We start from the raw sequence: 17,103 nt of genomic DNA, 5'->3' as shown, positions 1-17,103 counted from the left end.
TGGGCAGAGAACATTCACCCACACCTGCCAGGGGCCTTTCCTGGGACTAAAGATCCCAACCTGGTCTCAACGTCGTCACCCTCTCAGCACACACCTTTCCTGCACACATAATCCTGCCTTTCTCCGTCAGTGCCTTATCCTACTAGGAAACAAAGCATGCCGCTCAGATAGGCCGATGCCAGGGAAATCGAGGAGACACTGCCATTTTCCAAATTTTTCCTGTCTACATGTCCCCGCCCCCGGTGCAAGGCTGCGTATGTGGCCGGGCTCCGAAGGCAAGGCCGAAATCCTGGCAGCCTGGGCCCCGGCAGTCCAATGGTTTATGGACGTGGGGACACGGATGACCTGTTTGCCACATACAGGAGAAATCCTTGGGCCCTTCACTGGCTCGCCATTCAGCTCCACGACGTCCACTCCTGGCCCTGGCCTTTGGCCGGTGCCCCATTCAACGTGTGCTCAGGAGCCATGTTTCTCCACCCATCGCTATCATTCTGCCACCAGGGGATATGTGAGTGTGGGAGTCACCATTTGTCACTGACAGCAGCGTCACAACTCACTAGACTTCCAGGGACCGGCAGACCTAGGCTGCCTTCTGCCTCAGGCAAGGTCCCGAATCCTTTATCCCAGATGCAGAACCCTGGCCACTGGCGGACATTCATTTTGATCAACACAGAGGTCTGAGTGAGGGTCAGCAGGCCGGGTAGGTGAAGTGAAGGCCAGGTGGGCGGGACTAAGGCTTCTTTGCCATCACCATGGAGACAGTCTCCCCACCGGAAGAGTAGGCGCAGCTTATGATGGGCCTGGTGACAAGGCTCAGCCAATGGCAGAGATCCAGCCCGCCAGGCAGATGACACAGGGCCCTCCATTGTGACCCAGGACACCTAGTGGCCACAGGATTTGAGCACACCCTGGGAAAGGCTAGGCAGGCACAAGGGAGCCCCTGGTGCGGACTGCTTCAGGGCATTGGCACAGCAGGCCAGGGTCCAATTTTCCCACTTTCCTCAGGATATCAGTACGCAAGACATCCCCACTCAGCATCTCCTGCCTCTCTCTCTGTCTCTCTCTCTCTCTGTATGTGTTCATTCTCTGAAATCTCTTCCTTCTCCCCCCCAGGCACTTCACAGCTTGGAGTGCCTGACAGAGTGTCTAGAGACGAAAGGGCAAAGGGGGAAGGCCTCTGGCTGTACTGGTTGCCCAAGGGCAGAGAAGATCTGGTAGTCTATCTGGAAGGACTAGGGAGTAGTGATTGATTGGGGAGCTACATCACGGGTGAACCCTGGCCGGGTGAAGCTTGTTGACACGGGGCAGCCTCTCCGGAGACTACTAATTCCGCTGATAACATTGTATTCAAATACCCGGCTGAGTGCCATGGGCAGAAAACATTGACACATACCTGCCAGAGGCCTATCCTGGGTCTGAAGAGTCCACCCTGGTCTCCAGCGACTCATCATCTCAGGACACACTTTGCCGGCACACATGGAATCCGCCTCTCTCCAGGAATGCTTCTCCTGCTAGGAAACACAGGATGGCACTCAGCCAAAGGAGAACACAGGCAAAGTCAAATGAAGCCCGCATTTTCAAGATTTTGCTTCTGCTGGGCCACAGCCCCCGGTGGCACACTGCATGCGCGTCACTTCTCCAAAGACAAGGCCGAAATCCGGGCGTCCAGGGCCCCAGCAGTCCAGAGTCTGCGGATGGCGGCATACTCTGCAGATGGTGCCACCTATTTGCCAAGTACAGGACGGAGGCCTGTGCCCTAGACTGGCTCCGCTAGGGCTCCACGACCTCAGCTATTTTCCGAGACCTTTGACCCGTGCCCTCATGAGTGTGTGATCTCTAGTTACACTTCTCCTCCGACCACTCTCAATCCGCCACCTGAGGATACCTGAGCGTGGAAATCTACATCTATCACTAGCTGCAGTGTCACAGGTCACTAGGTGCTTAGGCTCAGGCTGACCTTGGCTGTCTTCTGCCCGGGCAAGGAGCGAAATCCTTCAAAGGAAATGAGGACACGTGGTCACTGGCCGACATCCTTTCTTTCATCCACACGGCGGTCCAGATGAGGGTAAAGAGGCCACGTAGGCCAGGTGAAGGCTGAGTGCGGGGCCTAAGGCTTCTTCCCCAATCACCATGGAGACAGCCACCGGAAGGCTGGCCGGAACTTCTGACGGGGACGGGTCACAAACACTGAGCCAATAGGAGAAGTCCAGCCTAACCGGCCAGTTCTGCAGAGCCCTCCATGGTACCCATGGACACACAACAGGCCCTTGTGTCTTTGGCCACAAAATCGAGGGCACCAGGGAATAACTTCACAGTAGCCAATCCCTGATGTGGACACGTTCAACACACTGGGACAGCAGGCAGGTACCTCTTTACCACTTACGCTAGGATGTCAGTAGGCAAGGTGCCCTTCCTCAGCATCTATGGCCCCTCTCTGGATGTGTTCATTCAGAGGAATCTCTTCCTTCTACCCCTGAGACACATCACAAGTATGAGGGGCCTGACAGAGAGCCTGGAGATGAAACGGGGGAGGCTTCTGGCTGGACCGCTTCCCCGTGGCTAGACAATAGCAGGTAGTCTCTCTGGAAGGTCTTAGCTTCTGTTGATTGACATGGGCAATACAGTAGGGGCGGTCCCTGGCCAGGTGGAGCTTGTGGGCAGATGCAACCTCTCCGGCGACGAATAATCCCGCTGCTGCTTTGTTTGCTGAAAACCTCCCCCCGCCAACTCGGATGGGCAGAGAACATTCACCCACACCTGCCAGGGGCCTTTCCTGGGACTAAAGATCCCAACCTGGTCTCAACGTCGTCACCCTCTCAGCACACACCTTTCCTGCACACATAATCCTGCCTTTCTCCCTCAGTGCCTTATCCTACTAGGAAACAAAGCATGCAGCTCAAATAGGCCGATGCCGGGGAAATCGAGGAGACACTGCCATTTTCCAAATTTTTCCTGTCTACATGTCCCCGCCCCCGGTGCAAGGCTGCGTATGTGGCCGGGCTCCGAAGGCAAGGCCGAAATCCTGGCAGCCTGGGCCCCGGCAGTCCAATGGTTTATGGACGTGGGGACACGGATGACCTGTTTGCCACATACAGGAGAAATCCTTGGGCCCTTCACTGGCTCGCCATTCAGCTCCACGACGTCCACTCCTGGCCCTGGCCTTCGGCCGGTGCCCCATTCAACGTGTGCTCAGGAGCCATGTTTCTCCACCCATCGCTATCATTCTGCCACCAGGGGATATGTGAGTGTGGGAGTCACCATTTGTCACTGGCAGCAGCGTCACAACTCACTAGACTTCCAGGGACCCGCAGACCTAGGCTGCCTTCTGCCTCAGGCAAGGTCCCGAATCCTTTATCCCAGATGCTGACACCTGGCCACTGGCGGACATTCATTTTGATCAACACAGAGGTCTGAGTGAGGGTCAGCAGGCCGGGTAGGTGAAGTGAAGGCCAGGTGGGCGGGACTAAGGCTTCTTTGCCATCACCATGGAGACAGTCTCCCCACCGGAAGAGTAGGCGCAGCTTATCATGGGCCTGGTGACAAGGCTCAGCCAGTGGCAGAGATCCAGCCCGCCAGGCAGATGACACAGGGCCCTCCATTGTGACCCAGGACACCTAGTGGCCACAGGATTTGAGCACACCCTGGGAAAGGCTAGGCAGGCACAAGGGAGCCCCTGGTGCGGACTGCTTCAGGGCATTGGCACAGCAGGCCAGGGTCCAATTTTCCCACTTTCCTCAGGATATCAGTACGCAAGACATCCCCACTCAGCATCTCCTGCCTCTCTCTCTGTCTCTCTCTCTCTCTGTATGTGTTCATTCTCTGAAATCTCTTCCTTCTCCCCCCCAGGCACTTCACAGCTTGGAGTGCCTGACAGAGTGTCTAGAGACGAAAGGGCAAAGGGGGAAGGCCTCTGGCTGTACTGGTTGCCCAAGGGCAGAGAAGATCTGGTAGTCTATCTGGAAGGACTAGGGAGTAGTGATTGATTGGGGAGCTACATCACGGGTGAACCCTGGCCGGGTGAAGCTTGTTGACACGGGGCAGCCTCTCCGGAGACTACTAATTCCGCTGATAACATTGTATTCAAATACCCGGCTGAGTGCCATGGGCAGAAAACATTGACACATACCTGCCAGAGGCCTATCCTGGGTCTGAAGAGTCCACCCTGGTCTCCAGCGACTCATCATCTCAGCACACACTTTGCCGGCACACATGGAATCCGCCTCTCTCCAGGAATGCTTCTCCTGCTAGGAAACACAGGATGGCACTCAGCCAAAGGAGAACACAGGCAAAGTCAAATGAAGCCCGCATTTTCAAGATTTTGCTTCTGCTGGGCCACAGCCCCCGGTGGCACACTGCATGCGCGTCACTTCTCCAAAGACAAGGCCGAAATCCGGGCGTCCAGGGCCCCAGCAGTCCAGAGTCTGCGGATGGCGGCATACTCTGCAGATGGTGCCACCTATTTGCCAAGTACAGGACGGAGGCCTGTGCCCTAGACTGGCTCCGCTAGGGCTCCACGACCTCAGCTATTTTCCGAGACCTTTGACCCGTGCCCTCGTGAGTGCGTGATCTCTAGTTACACTTCTCCTCCGACCACTCTCAATCCACCACCTGCGGATACCTGAGCGTGGAAATCTACATCTATCACTAGCTGCAGTGTCACAGGTCACTAGGTGTTTAGGCTCAGGCTGACCTTGGCTGTCTTCTGCCCGGGCAAGGAGCGAAATCCTTCAAAGGAAATGAGGACACGTGGTCACTGGCCGACATCCTTTCTTGCATCCACACGGCGGTCCAGATGAGGGTAAAGAGGCCACGTAGGCCAGGTGAAGGCTGAGTGCGGGGCCTAAGGCTTCTTCCCCAATCACCATGGAGACAGCCACCGGAAGGCTGACCGGAACTTCTGACGGGGACGGGTCACAAACACTGAGCCAATAGGAGAAGTCCAGCCTAACCGGCCAGTTCTGCAGAGCCCTCCATGGTACCCATGGACACACAACAGGCCCTTGTGTCTTTGGCCACAAAATCGAGGGCACCAGGGAATAACTTCACAGTAGCCAATCCCTGATGTGGACACGTTCAACACACTGGGACAGCAGGCAGGTACCTCTTTACCACTTACGCTAGGATGTCAGTAGGCAAGGTGCCCTTCCTCAGCATCTATGGCCCCTCTCTGGATGTGTTCATTCAGAGGAATCTCTTCCTTCTACCCCTGAGACACATCACAAGTATGAGGGGCCTGACAGAGAGCCTGGAGATGAAACGGGGGAGGCTTCTGGCTGGACCGCTTCCCCGTGGCTAGACAATAGCAGGTAGTCTCTCTGGAAGGTCTTAGCTTCTGTTGATTGACATGGGCAATACAGTAGGGGCGGTCCCTGGCCAGGTGGAGCTTGTGGGCAGATGCAACCTCTCCGGCGACGAATAATCCCGCTGCTGCTTTGTTTGCTGAAAACCTCCCCCCGCCAACTCGGATGGGCAGAGAACATTCACCCACACCTGCCAGGGGCCTTTCCTGGGACTAAAGATCCCAACCTGGTCTCAACGTCGTCACCCTCTCAGCACACACCTTTCCTGCACACATAATCCTGCCTTTCTCCCTCAGTGCCTTATCCTACTAGGAAACAAAGCATGCAGCTCAAATAGGCCGATGCCGGGGAAATCGAGGAGACACTGCCATTTTCCAAATTTTTCCTGTCTACATGTCCCCGCCCCCGGTGCAAGGCTGCGTATGTGGCCGGGCTCCGAAGGCAAGGCCGAAATCCTGGCAGCCTGGGCCCCGGCAGTCCAATGGTTTATGGACGTGGGGACACGGATGACCTGTTTGCCACATACAGGAGAAATCCTTGGGCCCTTCACTGGCTCGCCATTCAGCTCCACGACGTCCACTCCTGGCCCTGGCCTTCGGCCGGTGCCCCATTCAACGTGTGCTCAGGAGCCATGTTTCTCCACCCATCGCTATCATTCTGCCACCAGGGGATATGTGAGTGTGGGAGTCACCATTTGTCACTGGCAGCAGCGTCACAACTCACTAGACTTCCAGGGACCGGCAGACCTAGGCTGCCTTCTGCCTCAGGCAAGGTCCCGAATCCTTTATCCCAGATGCTGACACCTGGCCACTGGCGGACATTCATTTTGATCAACACAGAGGTCTGAGTGAGGGTCAGCAGGCCGGGTAGGTGAAGTGAAGGCCAGGTGGGCGGGACTAAGGCTTCTTTGCCATCACCATGGAGACAGTCTCCCCACCGGAAGAGTAGGCGCAGCTTATCATGGGCCTGGTGACAAGGCTCAGCCAGTGGCAGAGATCCAGCCCGCCAGGCAGATGACACAGGGCCCTCCATTGTGACCCAGGACACCTAGTGGCCACAGGATTTGAGCACACCCTGGGAAAGGCTAGGCAGGCACAAGGGAGCCCCTGGTGCGGACTGCTTCAGGGCATTGGCACAGCAGGCCAGGGTCCAATTTTCCCACTTTCCTCAGGATATCAGTACGCAAGACATCCCCACTCAGCATCTCCTGCCTCTCTCTCTGTCTCTCTCTCTCTCTGTATGTGTTCATTCTCTGAAATCTCTTCCTTCTCCCCCCCAGGCACTTCACAGCTTGGAGTGCCTGACAGAGTGTCTAGAGACGAAAGGGCAAAGGGGGAAGGCCTCTGGCTGTACTGGTTGCCCAAGGGCAGAGAAGATCTGGTAGTCTATCTGGAAGGACTAGGGAGTAGTGATTGATTGGGGAGCTACATCACGGGTGAACCCTGGCCGGGTGAAGCTTGTTGACACGGGGCAGCCTCTCCGGAGACTACTAATTCCGCTGATAACATTGTATTCAAATACCCGGCTGAGTGCCATGGGCAGAAAACATTGACACATACCTGCCAGAGGCCTATCCTGGGTCTGAAGAGTCCACCCTGGTCTCCAGCGACTCATCATCTCAGCACACACTTTGCCGGCACACATGGAATCCGCCTCTCTCCAGGAATGCTTCTCCTGCTAGGAAACACAGGATGGCACTCAGCCAAAGGAGAACACAGGCAAAGTCAAATGAAGCCCGCATTTTCAAGATTTTGCTTCTGCTGGGCCACAGCCCCCGGTGGCACACTGCATGCGCGTCACTTCTCCAAAGACAAGGCCGAAATCCGGGCGTCCAGGGCCCCAGCAGTCCAGAGTCTGCGGATGGCGGCATACTCTGCAGATGGTGCCACCTATTTGCCAAGTACAGGACGGAGGCCTGTGCCCTAGACTGGCTCCGCTAGGGCTCCACGACCTCAGCTATTTTCCGAGACCTTTGACCCGTGCCCTCGTGAGTGCGTGATCTCTAGTTACACTTCTCCTCCGACCACTCTCAATCCGCCACCTGCGGATACCTGAGCGTGGAAATCTACATCTATCACTAGCTGCAGTGTCACAGGTCACTAGGTGTTTAGGCTCAGGCTGACCTTGGCTGTCTTCTGCCCGGGCAAGGAGCGAAATCCTTCAAAGGAAATGAGGACACGTGGTCACTGGCCGACATCCTTTCTTGCATCCACACGGCGGTCCAGATGAGGGTAAAGAGGCCACGTAGGCCAGGTGAAGGCTGAGTGCGGGGCCTAAGGCTTCTTCCCCAATCACCATGGAGACAGCCACCGGAAGGCTGGCCGGAACTTCTGACGGGGACGGGTCACAAACACTGAGCCAATAGGAGAAGTCCAGCCTAACCGGCCAGTTCTGCAGAGCCCTCCATGGTACCCATGGACACACAACAGGCCCTTGTGTCTTTGGCCACAAAATCGAGGGCACCAGGGAATAACTTCACAGTAGCCAATCCCTGATGCGGACACGTTCGACACACTGGGACAGCAGGCAGGTACCTCTTTACCACTTACGCTAGGATGTCAGTAGGCAAGGTGCCCTTCCTCAGCATCTATGGCCCCTCTCTGGATGTGTTCATTCAGAGGAATCTCTTCCTTCTACCCCTGAGACACATCACAAGTATGAGGGGCCTGACAGAGAGCCTGGAGATGAAACGGGGGAGGCTTCTGGCTGGACCGCTTCCCCGTGGCTAGACAATAGCAGGTAGTCTCTCTGGAAGGTCTTAGCTTCTGTTGATTGACATGGGCAATACAGTAGGGGCGGTCCCTGGCCAGGTGGAGCTTGTGGGCAGATGCAACCTCTCCGGCGACGAATAATCCCGCTGCTGCTTTGTTTGCTGAAAACCTCCCCCCGCCAACTCGGATGGGCAGAGAACATTCACCCACACCTGCCAGGGGCCTTTCCTGGGACTAAAGATCCCAACCTGGTCTCAACGTCGTCACCCTCTCAGCACACACCTTTCCTGCACACATAATCCTGCCTTTCTCCGTCAGTGCCTTATCCTACTCGGAAACAAAGCATGCCGCTCAGATAGGCCGATGCCGGGGAAATCGAGGAGACACTGCCATTTTCCAAATTTTTGCTGTCTACATGTCCCCGCCCCCGGTGCAAGGCTGCGTATGTGGCCGGGCTCCGAAGGCAAGGCCGAAATCCTGGCAGCCTGGGCCCCGGCAGTCCAATGGTTTATGGACGTGGGGACACGGATGACCTGTTTGCCACATACAGGAGAAATCCTTGGGCCCTTCACTGGCTCGCCATTCAGCTCCACGACGTCCACTCCTGGCCCTGGCCTTCGGCCGGTGCCCCATTCAACGTGTGCTCAGGAGCCATGTTTCTCCACCCATCGCTATCATTCTGCCACCAGGGGATATGTGAGTGTGGGAGTCACCATTTGTCACTGGCAGCAGCGTCACAACTCACTAGACTTCCAGGGACCGGCAGACCTAGGCTGCCTTCTGCCTCAGGCAAGGTCCCGAATCCTTTATCCCAGATGCTGACACCTGGCCACTGGCGGACATTCATTTTGATCAACACAGAGGTCTGAGTGAGGGTCAGCAGGCCGGGTAGGTGAAGTGAAGGCCAGGTGGGCGGGACTAAGGCTTCTTTGCCATCACCATGGAGACAGTCTCCCCACCGGAAGAGTAGGCGCAGCTTATCATGGGCCTGGTGACAAGGCTCAGCCAGTGGCAGAGATCCAGCCCGCCAGGCAGATGACACAGGGCCCTCCATTGTGACCCAGGACACCTAGTGGCCACAGGATTTGAGCACACCCTGGGAAAGGCTACGCAGGCACAAGGGAGCCCCTGGTGCGGACTGCTTCAGGGCATTGGCACAGCAGGCCAGGGTCCAATTTTCCCACTTTCCTCAGGATATCAGTACGCAAGACATCCCCACTCAGCATCTCCTGCCTCTCTCTCTGTCTCTCTCTCTCTCTGTATGTGTTCATTCTCTGAAATCTCTTCCTTCTCCCCCCCAGGCACTTCACAGCTTGGAGTGCCTGACAGAGTGTCTAGAGACGAAAGGGCAAAGGGGGAAGGCCTCTGGCTGTACTGGTTGCCCAAGGGCAGAGAAGATCTGGTAGTCTATCTGGAAGGACTAGGGAGTAGTGATTGATTGGGGAGCTACATCACGGGTGAACCCTGGCCGGGTGAAGCTTGTTGACACGGGGCAGCCTCTCCGGAGACTACTAATTCCGCTGATAACATTGTATTCAAATACCCGGCTGAGTGCCATGGGCAGAAAACATTGACACATACCTGCCAGAGGCCTATCCTGGGTCTGAAGAGTCCACCCTGGTCTCCAGCGACTCATCATCTCAGCACACACTTTGCCGGCACACATGGAATCCGCCTCTCTCCAGGAATGCTTCTCCTGCTAGGAAACACAGGATGGCACTCAGCCAAAGGAGAACACAGGCAAAGTCAAATGAAGCCCGCATTTTCAAGATTTTGCTTCTGCTGGGCCACAGCCCCCGGTGGCACACTGCATGCGCGTCACTTCTCCAAAGACAAGGCCGAAATCCGGGCGTCCAGGGCCCCAGCAGTCCAGAGTCTGCGGATGGCGGCATACTCTGCAGATGGTGCCACCTATTTGCCAAGTACAGGACGGAGGCCTGTGCCCTAGACTGGCTCCGCTAGGGCTCCACGACCTCAGCTATTTTCCGAGACCTTTGACCCGTGCCCTCGTGAGTGCGTGATCTCTAGTTACACTTCTCCTCCGACCACTCTCAATCCACCACCTGCGGATACCTGAGCGTGGAAATCTACATCTATCACTAGCTGCAGTGTCACAGGTCACTAGGTGTTTAGGCTCAGGCTGACCTTGGCTGTCTTCTGCCCGGGCAAGGAGCGAAATCCTTCAAAGGAAATGAGGACACGTGGTCACTGGCCGACATCCTTTCTTGCATCCACACGGCGGTCCAGATGAGGGTAAAGAGGCCACGTAGGCCAGGTGAAGGCTGAGTGCGGGGCCTAAGGCTTCTTCCCCAATCACCATGGAGACAGCCACCGGAAGGCTGACCGGAACTTCTGACGGGGACGGGTCACAAACACTGAGCCAATAGGAGAAGTCCAGCCTAACCGGCCAGTTCTGCAGAGCCCTCCATGGTACCCATGGACACACAACAGGCCCTTGTGTCTTTGGCCACAAAATCGAGGGCACCAGGGAATAACTTCACAGTAGCCAATCCCTGATGCGGACACGTTCGACACACTGGGACAGCAGGCAGGTACCTCTTTACCACTTACGCTAGGATGTCAGTAGGCAAGGTGCCCTTCCTCAGCATCTATGGCCCCTCTCTGGATGTGTTCATTCAGAGGAATCTCTTCCTTCTACCCCTGAGACACATCACAAGTATGAGGGGCCTGACAGAGAGCCTGGAGATGAAACGGGGGAGGCTTCTGGCTGGACTGCTTCCCCGTGGCTAGACAATAGCAGGTAGTCTCTCTGGAAGGTCTTAGCTTCTGTTGATTGACATGGGCAATACAGTAGGGGCGGTCCCTGGCCAGGTGGAGCTTGTGGGCAGATGCAACCTCTCCGGCGACGAATAATCCCGCTGCTGCTTTGTTTGCTGAAAACCTCCCCCCGCCAACTCAGATGGGCAGAGAACATTCACCCACACCTGCCAGGGGCCTTTCCTGGGACTAAAGATCCCAACCTGGTCTCAACGTCGTCACCCTCTCAGCACACACCTTTCCTGCACACATAATCCTGCCTTTCTCCGTCAGTGCCTTATCCTACTCGGAAACAAAGCATGCCGCTCAGATAGGCCGATGCCGGGGAAATCGAGGAGACACTGCCATTTTCCAAATTTTTGCTGTCTACATGTCCCCGCCCCCGGTGCAAGGCTGCGTATGTGGCCGGGCTCCGAAGGCAAGGCCGAAATCCTGGCAGCCTGGGCCCCGGCAGTCCAATGGTTTATGGACGTGGGGACACGGATGACCTGTTTGCCACATACAGGAGAAATCCTTGGGCCCTTCACTGGCTCGCCATTCAGCTCCACGACGTCCACTCCTGGCCCTGGCCTTCGGCCGGTGCCCCATTCAACGTGTGCTCAGGAGCCATGTTTCTCCACCCATCGCTATCATTCTGCCACCAGGGGATATGTGAGTGTGGGAGTCACCATTTGTCACTGGCAGCAGCGTCACAACTCACTAGACTTCCAGGGACCGGCAGACCTAGGCTGCCTTCTGCCTCAGGCAAGGTCCCGAATCCTTTATCCCAGATGCTGACACCTGGCCACTGGCGGACATTCATTTTGATCAACACAGAGGTCTGAGTGAGGGTCAGCAGGCCGGGTAGGTGAAGTGAAGGCCAGGTGGGCGGGACTAAGGCTTCTTTGCCATCACCATGGAGACAGTCTCCCCACCGGAAGAGTAGGCGCAGCTTATCATGGGCCTGGTGACAAGACTCAGCCAATGGCAGAGATCCAGCCCGCCAGGCAGATGACACAGGGCCCTCCATTGTGACCCAGGACACCTAGTGGCCACAGGATTTGAGCACACCCTGGGAAAGGCTAGGCAGGCACAAGGGAGACCCTGGTGCGGACTGCTTCAGGGCATTGGCACAGCAGGCCAGGGTCCAATTTTCCCACTTTCCTCAGGATATCAGTACGCAAGACATCCCCACTCAGCATCTCCTGCCTCTCTCTCTGTCTCTCTCTCTCTCTGTATGTGTTCATTCTCTGAAATCTCTTCCTTCTCCCCCCCAGGCACTTCACAGCTTGGAGTGCCTGACAGAGTGTCTAGAGACGAAAGGGGAAAGGGGGAAGGCCTCTGGCTGTACTGGTTGCCCAAGGGCAGAGAAGATCTGGTAGTCCATCTGGAAGGACTAGGGAGTAGTGATTGATTGGGGAGCTACATCACGGGTGAACCCTGGCCGGGTGAAGCTTGTTGACACGGGGCAGCCTCTCCGGAGACTACTAATTCCGCTGATAACATTGTATTCAAATACCCGGCTGAGTGCCATGGGCAGAAAACATTGACACATACCTGCCAGAGGCCTATCCTGGGTCTGAAGAGTCCACCCTGGTCTCCAGCGACTCATCATCTCAGCACACACTTTGCCGGCACACATGGAATCCGCCTCTCTCCAGGAATGCTTCTCCTGCTAGGAAACACAGGATGGCACTCAGCCAAAGGAGAACACAGGCAAAGTCAAATGAAGCCCGCATTTTCAAGATTTTGCTTCTGCTGGGCCACAGCCCCCGGTGGCACACTGCATGCGCGTCACTTCTCCAAAGACAAGGCTGAAATCCGGGCGTCCAGGGCCCCAGCAGTCCAGAGTCTGCGGATGGCGGCATACTCTGCAGATGGTGCCACCTATTTGCCAAGTACAGGACGGAGGCCTGTGCCCTAGACTGGCTCCGCTAGGGCTCCACGACCTCAGCTATTTTCCGAGACCTTTGACCCGTGCCCTCGTGAGTGCGTGATCTCTAGTTACACTTCTCCTCCGACCACTCTCAATCCGCCACCTGCGGATACCTGAGCGTGGAAATCTACATCTATCACTAGCTGCAGTGTCACAGGTCACTAGGTGTTTAGGCTCAGGTTGACCATGGCTGTCTTCTGCCCGGGCAAGGAGCGAAATCCTTCAAAGGAAATGAGGACACGTGGTCACTGGCCGACATCCTTTCTTGCATCCACACGGCGGTCCAGATGAGGGTAAAGAGGCCACGTAGGCCAGGTGAAGGCTGAGTGCGGGGCCTAAGGCTTCTTCCCCAATCACCATGGAGACAGCCACCGGAAGGCTGGCCGGAACTTCTGACGGGGACGGGTCACAAACACTGAGCCAATAGGAGAAGTCCAGCCTAACCGGCCAGTTCTGCAGAGCCCTCCATGGTACCCATGGACACACAACAGGCCCTTGTGTCTTTGGCCACAAAATCGAGGGCACCAGGGAATAACTTCACAGTAGCCAATCCCTGATGCGGACACGTTCGACACACTGGGACAGCAGGCAGGTACCTCTTTACCACTTACGCTAGGATGTCAGTAGGCAAGGTGCCCTTCCTCAGCATCTATGGCCCCTCTCTGGATGTGTTCATTCAGAGGAATCTCTTCCTTCTACCCTTCAGACACATCACAAGTATGAGGGGCCTGACAGAGAGCCTGGAGATGAAACGGGGGAGGCTTCTGGCTGGACCGCTTCCCCGTGGCTAGACAATAGCAGGTAGTCTCTCTGGAAGGTCTTAGCTTCTGTTGATTGACATGGGCAATACAGTAGGGGCGGTCCCTGGCCAGGTGGAGCTTGTGGGCAGATGCAACCTCTCCGGCGACGAATAATCCCGCTGCTGCTTTGTTTGCTGAAAACCTCCCCCCGCCAACTCGGATGGGCAGAGAACATTCACCCACACCTGCCAGGGGCCTTTCCTGGGACTAAAGATCCCAACCTGGTCTCAACGTCGTCACCCTCTCAGCACACACCTTTCCTGCACACATAATCCTGCCTTTCTCCGTCAGTGCCTTATCCTACTCGGAAACAAAGCATGCCGCTCAAAAAGGCCGATGCCGGGGAAATCGAGGAGACACTGCCATTTTCCAAATTTTTCCTGTCTACATGTCCCCGCCCCCGGTGCAAGGCTGCGTATGTGGCCGGGCTCCGAAGGCAAGGCCGAAATCCTGGCAGCCTGGGCCCCGGCAGTCCAATGGTTTATGGACGTGGGGACACGGATGACCTGTTTGCCACATACAGGAGAAATCCTTGGGCCCTTCACTGGCTCGCCATTCAGCTCCACGACGTCCACTCCTGGCCCTGGCCTTCGGCCGGTGCCCCATTCAACGTGTGCTCAGGAGCCATGTTTCTCCACCCATCGCTATCATTCTGCCACCAGGGGATATGTGAGTGTGGGAGTCACCATTTGTCACTGGCAGCAGCGTCACAACTCACTAGACTTCCAGGGACCGGCAGACCTAGGCTGCCTTCTGCCTCAGGCAAGGTCCCGAATCCTTTATCCCAGATGCTGACACCTGGCCACTGGCGGACATTCATTTTGATCAACACAGAGGTCTGAGTGAGGGTCAGCAGGCCGGGTAGGTGAAGTGAAGGCCAGGTGGGCGGGACTAAGGCTTCTTTGCCATCACCATGGAGACAGTCTCCCCACCGGAAGAGTAGGCGCAGCTTATCATGGGCCTGGTGACAAGGCTCAGCCAGTGGCAGAGATCCAGCCCGCCAGGCAGATGACACAGGGCCCTCCATTGTGACCCAGGACACCTAGTGGCCACAGGATTTGAGCACACCCTGGGAAAGGCTACGCAGGCACAAGGGAGCCCCTGGTGCGGACTGCTTCAGGGCATTGGCACAGCAGGCCAGGGTCCAATTTTCCCACTTTCCTCAGGATATCAGTACGCAAGACATCCCCACTCAGCATCTCCTGCCTCTCTCTCTGTCTCTCTCTCTCTCTGTATGTGTTCATTCTCTGAAATCTCTTCCTTCTCCCCCCCAGGCACTTCACAGCTTGGAGTGCCTGACAGAGTGTCTAGAGACGAAAGGGCAAAGGGGGAAGGCCTCTGGCTGTACTGGTTGCCCAAGGGCAGAGAAGATCTGGTAGTCTATCTGGAAGGACTAGGGAGTAGTGATTGATTGGGGAGCTACATCACGGGTGAACCCTGGCCGGGTGAAGCTTGTTGACACGGGGCAGCCTCTCCGGAGACTACTAATTCCGCTGATAACATTGTATTCAAATACCCGGCTGAGTGCCATGGGCAGAAAACATTGACACATACCTGCCAGAGGCCTATCCTGGGTCTGAAGAGTCCACCCTGGTCTCCAGCGACTCATCATCTCAGCACACACTTTGCCGGCACACATGGAATCCGCCTCTCTCCAGGAATGCTTCTCCTGCTAGGAAACACAGGATGGCACTCAGCCAAAGGAGAACACAGGCAAAGTCAAATGAAGCCCGCATTTTCAAGATTTTGCTTCTGCTGGGCCACAGCCCCCGGTGGCACACTGCATGCGCGTCACTTCTCCAAAGACAAGGCCGAAATCCGGGCGTCCAGGGCCCCAGCAGTCCAGAGTCTGCGGATGGCGGCATACTCTGCAGATGGTGCCACCTATTTGCCAAGTACAGGACGGAGGCCTGTGCCCTAGACTGGCTCCGCTAGGGCTCCACGACCTCAGCTATTTTCCGAGACCTTTGACCCGTGCCCTCGTGAGTGCGTGATCTCTAGTTACACTTCTCCTCCGACCACTCTCAATCCGCCACCTGCGGATACCTGAGCGTGGAAATCTACATCTATCACTAGCTGCAGTGTCACAGGTCACTAGGTGTTTAGGCTCAGGCTGACCTTGGCTGTCTTCTGCCCGGGCAAGGAGCGAAATCCTTCAAAGGAAATGAGGACACGTGGTCACTGGCCGACATCCTTTCTTGCATCCACACGGCGGTCCAGATGAGGGTAAAGAGGCCACGTAGGCCAGGTGAAGGCTGAGTGCGGGGCCTAAGGCTTCTTCCCCAATCACCATGGAGACAGCCACCGGAAGGCTGGCCGGAACTTCTGACGGGGACGGGTCACAAACACTGAGCCAATAGGAGAAGTCCAGCCTAACCGGCCAGTTCTGCAGAGCCCTCCATGGTACCCATGGACACACAACAGGCCCTTGTGTCTTTGGCCACAAAATCGAGGGCACCAGGGAATAACTTCACAGTAGCCAATCCCTGATGCGGACACGTTCGACACACTGGGACAGCAGGCAGGTACCTCTTTACCACTTACGCTAGGATGTCAGTAGGCAAGGTGCCCTTCCTCAGCATCTATGGCCCCTCTCTGGATGTGTTCATTCAGAGGAATCTCTTCCTTCTACCCCTGAGACACATCACAAGTATGAGGGGCCTGACAGAGAGCCTGGAGATGAAACGGGGGAGGCTTCTGGCTGGACCGCTTCCCCGTGGCTAGACAATAGCAGGTAGTCTCTCTGGAAGGTCTTAGCTTCTGTTGATTGACATGGGCAATACAGTAGGGGCGGTCCCTGGCCAGGTGGAGCTTGTGGGCAGATGCAACCTCTCCGGCGACGAATAATCCCGCTGCTGCTTTGTTTGCTGAAAACCTCCCCCCGCCAACTCGGATGGGCAGAGAACATTCACCCACACCTGCCAGGGGCCTTTCCTGGGACTAAAGATCCCAACCTGGTCTCAACGTCGTCACCCTCTCAGCACACACCTTTCCTGCACACATAATCCTGCCTTTCTCCGTCAGTGCCTTATCCTACTCGGAAACAAAGCATGCCGCTCAGATAGGCCGATGCCGGGGAAATCGAGGAGACACTGCCATTTTCCAAATTTTTGCTGTCTACATGTCCCCGCCCCCGGTGCAAGGCTGCGTATGTGGCCGGGCTCCGAAGGCAAGGCCGAAATCCTGGCAGCCTGGGCCCCGGCAGTCCAATGGTTTATGGACGTGGGGACACGGATGACCTGTTTGCCACATACAGGAGAAATCCTTGGGCCCTTCACTGGCTCGCCATTCAGCTCCACGACGTCCACTCCTGGCCCTGGCCTTCGGCCGGTGCCCCATTCAACGTGTGCTCAGGAGCCATGTTTCTCCACCCATCGCTATCATTCTGCCACCAGGGGATATGTGAGTGTGGGAGTCACCATTTGTCACTGGCAGCAGCGTCACAACTCACTAGACTTCCAGGGACCGGCAGACCTAGGCTGCCTTCTGCCTCAGGCAAGGTCCCGAATCCTTTATCCCAGATGCTGACACCTGGCCACTGGCGGACATTCATTTTGATCAACACAGAGGTCTGAGTGAGGGTCAGCAGGCCGGGTAGG

At 56.3% G+C, this 17,103-nt stretch overlaps 1 long non-coding RNA gene across 4 annotated transcripts; it reads right to left on the bottom strand.

Moving 5' to 3' along the window:
* Nucleotides 1-337: 337 nt before the first annotated feature.
* Nucleotides 338-17,072, bottom strand: LOC135229109 (uncharacterized). Of its 4 annotated transcripts, none has more exons than XR_010319895.1 (4): nt 15,059-17,072; nt 6,860-12,443; nt 4,127-4,244; nt 338-1,511 (listed from the first exon to the last, which is right to left on the bottom strand). It is a non-coding gene; the product is annotated as an uncharacterized LOC135229109 (long non-coding RNA). The 4 variants fall into 4 exon arrangements; XR_010319894.1 differs by having other exon boundaries at nt 4,127-6,977; nt 9,593-12,443; XR_010319896.1 differs by having other exon boundaries at nt 4,127-9,710; nt 12,326-12,443.
* Between the last annotated feature and the right edge of the window lie 31 nt (nt 17,073-17,103).

The sequence above is a fragment of the Loxodonta africana genome (assembly GCF_030014295.1).
Source record: "Loxodonta africana isolate mLoxAfr1 chromosome 14 unlocalized genomic scaffold, mLoxAfr1.hap2 SUPER_14_unloc_2, whole genome shotgun sequence".
Taxonomy (NCBI): Eukaryota; Metazoa; Chordata; class Mammalia; order Proboscidea; family Elephantidae; genus Loxodonta; species Loxodonta africana.
Note: the sequence above shows the minus strand (reverse complement) of the source record. Positions and strands in the feature narration are given on the sequence as shown.